We start from the raw sequence: 5,923 nt of genomic DNA on the forward strand, positions 1-5,923 counted from the left end.
GTACAATAAAACATCAGAAAATGCTCATTTACAGTTATTAACCACTTAACCACTATGGCGCTGCTTTGTGTTGGTCTGTCCCAATAAAACACATTAAAAGTCTGCGCTCGCACTGCAATGAAATGTGAAAAAGTTCGAGAGGCGTAAACACTGCGATTGACTATTGTAATGAGCAACTATTTTTGACATCTGCTGGTAAAAATAGCAGATGCTGTTTACAGGTATGTAAACGACAGTTTCTGCTGCCTTTTAGGACATTCAGTTTCACCAATGAATGCCAAATTTCAGTTTCACACTTGACAACAATGTTGTTATGAATACATCAAATAGTTACGATCTGCAACTTTTTTTTATTTTTATTTTTTATCTGTACTGTCATTTGATGTTGTGTCAGTCAGATTGTTGCCTTGAGTAGAAAAGCTTGAAGATGCAGATGAAAGGAGTGCAAAGGTTTATCTCTGAAGAGCCACTAAAATGATCTACAAAACCACTTGGAGCCATTACTAATGCTTTTATTGCCCTTTTAAAGTTGTATTCGGTGCTGCAGGGACGTAACTCGAACATTCACAAGTTGCTGCCTGAATAGTAGAGAAAAGATTTAAGGCTCTTTAAACGGAGCCAGATGATGCTCGTTTCACAGTGCAGTTCAATAGACAGGCAATATTTTTGGTTTATTTGTATTTAGGATCAAGCTAGAGTGACCTTTATTATTGTATTTTGGTAAATAATCACTGGGAGCACGCAAATGATTTTCTCATTTAATTTTTTTTTGTTTGTTTTATTGGTTTTCTCAAATGATTGAATTGGGGTGACATAAAATAAAAAAAAAAAAACCAAATCAGTAATTGCAAACATTTAGCCAACTTCACCCAGGACCAGGGACAAAATGGATAGTTAATACCTAAATCTACAGTGAGTTAAGGACATGGTGCAGCGGTTTAATAAAAGATGTGGCAAACCAAAAGAAAACTTTGAGTAATTAAAAACTCAGCTGACATGCAGGCTGTCACGACATGATTACGTCTCTCACCAGGACGCCTCGTCCCACCACAGGTATGTTTGAGCTTTCACACATAATATTCAGCATCAACCACCAAACTTTTCTCATGGTGGAGTTCAGGTTAGGATATGCTAGTGGAACACAGTGCTGTTCAACAATGAATTAATTAAAAACACGCAGGAAATGGCACATACACTGATGCATTCGCTTCCAACTGTATATCTGACATTTATCCCTGTGAGCGCTGGCATTGATGGCAAAAAATGTATTAAAATGACACAAGTTATCTAATATTCTGTTTCAGGTTGTGACTGAAGAAAATCAAATGTAATGCAAACTGGAATAATGTATTATGGTTTAAAGTAACAACAATTTAAATAAAATGTCTTCTTCCCCAAGTGTCACAAGTTAAAATTACTTTAATATTGCACTTAAATGACCTCATGCCTTTGCGTAGCAAACTATTCCTGAGCCTCCAACTCGGGGCCACATTTACTTTAACCTCCTACAAACCAAAAACCACAGCTCTCGTGTACTGGGATTTAATTTAATTTGTGGTTCATTCAATTGGATTAATGACCCGTCATGTCAATTGACTGATGAATAGTAAAATAACCGGTTGGACATGGCCCCGTTAGGCAGGGCAACAAAAAGCACCGGCATGTTTGGAACACTCGAGGCTCTATCTTCTCTCCGGGAGGCTTCCTGCTTTTTGCGACTCGCCCCGGGGCCACAAGATGGAGTCATGACGAGAAATATTTGACACATAACCAAAGTTCAGCCACAGTTCCTACATGCAATTTCTGTTTACTGTTGAAAAATGTTGTACTGTGTAACCCTTTCACGTTGCCATGAATCAGTTCTCCAAGAATTAAAAAAATAATAATAATAATCATATCTGCAAAGACACAGGAAGGAAAAGAGTTGCTCAACAAACCCTTAAAAAAACGTGATTTGACAAACTTCAGAGCAGAAGCAACAGTATCTGAGGATGATAGCGAAGTTAAGTTTCTAATCTAAACAGCTGGAATGCTAACCATCATGAGCGTTGATGTAGATGATAGGGTTGGTTTTCGATGTGAGCGCTGTGACTCATCGTCCCAGATTGCATTATGTCACAAGGTGGAGGTGGCTGTTGCTAAGCCTCTTCGTTCTGTTTGCAAAATTACACCAAATAGTTCATTGTCTATGTTATTTTCCCCCTTTTTCATGAAGGCGATCTTAAATGGAGACAATGAGATTAAATGATTGAGACTCAAAATCTCTCCTGGTCTTTTTCTACTCTCTTTTAATTCTTTTAAATCTAATATTGTGAATTATCAGGGAAAGACGAAGGTGCTCTGCTCACTAAGAGACACTCATGCAAAAAATCACCACTGTTGTTGGAGCTACAGCCCCAAACATTACACTTCTGTTCACTATCAACACAATTAACGCTGCTTTAACAGAACCCATCAGCTAACTGATGCTAAACCAAAGTAGCGCTGGCAACAACTGAGCTACTTCGCAAAGTTTTCAAATGGAAACAAAGGGAATTGACAGACATCTACGGTAGGTGGAGTTAACTATAAGGATTTGTACTTTTGTGACTACAGTACATTTCTGTGTGCTGCAACAGCCTAAATAAGATTAAATAGACTCCATAATAATACATAGCTTAAGGCAAATTACACTCTTGATTGCTGCTCCGCTTAGCAAAGGTTTGACTCTCAGCTGGACAAAAAGCTGGAACATGAACATGAGTTGAGCTTTAACTGAATCTCATGTTTGAACTTCTATATATTTCTGTATCTGACCTTAAAAAAAAACCAAAACAAACAAACAAAAAAAAAACATTTCACACCTTCTACGTTAGTCACTTACATGAATGTTAGTAACTTTAAAGTACCGGAAGGCAGAAGAAAAGAGTTTTCTTTAAAATATTCCCTTAGCAGACATGGCAACCTATTTGTCAGCGTGGAATATAACCGGGTCACATTAACCTGTCGTATCAGTGAAATGTTTGCTTAAGCTAGTCATGTCTGCAAGAGTTAAGCAGGCGGCTGACAGCATGCTCATCCCCAGGAATGTCGATGTCACCGGGTCAAGGAGGAGATTAAACAGCTGGAAAAAAGAAGAAGCAGTTTTCACTTGGATTGGAGGTGAGGGGGAGCGAGGGGGTGGGGGGTTTCTATTCTGGAGAAGTGTTAGGTTAACTCACATGCTGGGAGGAATGCCTAGCCTCTTTGCTAAAAGGCGTCCGGCACCGTATGGCATCGGACCTCGATGCGAAACTCCCTGCTGCAGCAAAGAGTAGGAACAAATGAGAGGTAGAGACTGGAGCAAACCCACAGTCAGGGCTTTTCAGCCGATGCCAGGCACAAAACAGTTATGGCCTTTCATACGTTTTCCTGCCCACTGATCCTCCCAACAGTGTATTCAAACCGTAAAAATACACTTTTCATTCAGCACTTTGTCTTCCACGGTCAGTTCTCTTTATTGCCAGTCGTTGTTGTTGGCATCACAGGGCGTCAGAGAGAGACAGGAGGTTAACCGGTAGAGCTGGTTTAAAGAAACACGCCCTCCATGAGACTACACTTAACTGCAGCAAACACCTACTGAGACAGCAGCTTTGCGCAATGCAAATTATAGTGCAGCAGAGTGACACTAAAACTTCAATCACCTGAGCTGATGTTTACCTGGGCACAGCATAAACTGCTTGTGTGTTTTCTTTTCCTTTTTTTTTTTTTTTTTTTTTTAAAAAAAGCGCATCTGCTTAAATCTCTTCCAAGCCTCAAAAAAACCCGGAGTGGTATTAACTACTCCGTATAAGTACAGAATCAAACCCCTCTGTGAGGCCCGGTGAGGCAAACTTTCCCTCACAGAAATGCCACTGACTGGAAACACGTGGTATGACTGTGTTTTTCCTAATTTTCCGAGAATAGCCTAAACGTTGACATAATGGCATTCACTGTAGCAGTTGCATAAAACAAGTTTCATGTTCTCCAAGTATGTTTCCGTAGTTTTTTGCATGATGAGAACAGAATAAACAGAGCATTGACATCTTGGATGTTTTACCTCAACACCTAACAGAGAAATTCTCTCCCCTCCACGGCATCAACAGCGCCCCCCAGCTGATAGTTGGCGTAAAACACAGCAGAGGCTGACTCTTGCAGGAGATAGAAATCCACATTTGCAGGACTGGAGCCACAGTTGAACCACATTCAAACCCTCAAAGAGGCAGATGTTGCTTCCGGTGACATCTTTTTCCCTGTTGGAAACTGATGACCTGCTAAGAGCAGCATGTATAGTCAGCACAGTTTCTGGGGATTCTTTTTTTTGTAGCTTTTAGTTGATCAATGTGTCACTTTTACAATAAAGTCTTTAAGATAAACCAACGTAATGAACTGACAATGTTTTGGCACTGCAAGTCCTGCTAAATGACCAAGAAACCAATGTAAGGTGACCACAATCAGGGATTTGAACTGGGATGGTGTGCAGCAGGAAATCCCCAACACACAATGTTACACATTCAGTGTGCATGATAATTATCCGTACTGTTTACTGAGCGGTGGGGTTTGTAGTCTGGATCTATTTCCAGAACAAGCTCAGCTGAATGTTTCCGACATCACAACACTGCCATCTGGAGGCCAGTAGCTGAAATGTCCGTCGGTTTGAACCCGCTTAGACATCATTTCACTTTATTCTAAGCTCACTAAATCACCACAAACACAAGTAAAGCGGAAAAGTATTAATTTGAGCAAGAGCATTTTGTCAATGAGGAGAAATTATTGTTCAATTTAATACGCAAATGTTCCAGTTTATGTGAGATTTGCTTGCATACGTCACGACGTCCTGACAATAAGAGAGATGATCTGTGAAAAAAAAAAAAATCTCCTCCTCCCAGTGAAAAAGCAAGCAGGGTCAGGAGTATGGTCTTAGTGCTGTCAATCATGTTCATGTACATGCTGCTTAATATGCAAACGGCTGGGAAAAAGCTTACCGTTCCAGGAAAACCATCTATCCGCCATCATTGGGGACCATGCTAACTAGCCTGGTCCCCAATGATTTTTGGTAGGGGAGAAGTTGTAGCATAGCACAGAGCAGCTGGTACACAAGGGTGATTGATTGCGCCAAGACCTTCCCCCTGACTCTGATTGGTTGTTTCTGATGGAGCGGCGCATTTGTTCAGATAAAGAAGGCAAAGGAGTTTGATTTTTGATCGTCTCTATGACTGTCACAAGATAGTCATAGTTTAACAAATACGTAAAATAAAATTTTTTGTAAAAGTTACTATCGCTTTAACTTTACGATGGAGAGTGATAATCTGAACTATTACCACACATGCATTAAAGGATTTTGCCGTGAATTTAAATCATTGTGCAGCTTTAAGTGCTTGACATCAAAGTCGTTAGCTCGTACTGCCGGGGGGTTCAACATCTCTGACAGACAAAAAACATCTTGGCTGAATCATTTCCTGGATAAACATGTCATGTGCTTTCTTCCCACTGACCTTTTCCCCTCAAACAAATACTATCAGGTCCTGAAACTCCTCATTCCAGCGACGGGAAATGTTCTGGAGAACACTGACCTTTTCTCTCGACTCTCCAATAGATACAATAAATCAGTTCTACACAAGCCAACCGTTATCTGAAGAATCCTGCTACTAAATTAGTCGGTTGCAGATTGTTAGAAACGGTCAGTACCAGACACTTTTCATGTGTACGTTATAGATGGGATGGAAAGGAACTTCTCTGTTACTTCCCACAGATGGTAGGTTGACCTGGGAAGTTGCAGGGCTTGCCAACGTGTCAAAGTCATTGTTGGTCTCCTTGAACCATCTTTGTATCGGTACAGGACACATTGTTTCATGGAAAAGCTCCCTCCCTGTAGTGGATACTGTTTCTATGCTGGGGTATATTTGGCTTTGCAACCATAACAATG

This window comes from Poecilia formosa, unplaced genomic scaffold (assembly GCF_000485575.1).
Source record: "Poecilia formosa unplaced genomic scaffold, Poecilia_formosa-5.1.2 Scaffold11, whole genome shotgun sequence".
Taxonomy (NCBI): domain Eukaryota; kingdom Metazoa; phylum Chordata; class Actinopteri; order Cyprinodontiformes; family Poeciliidae; genus Poecilia; species Poecilia formosa.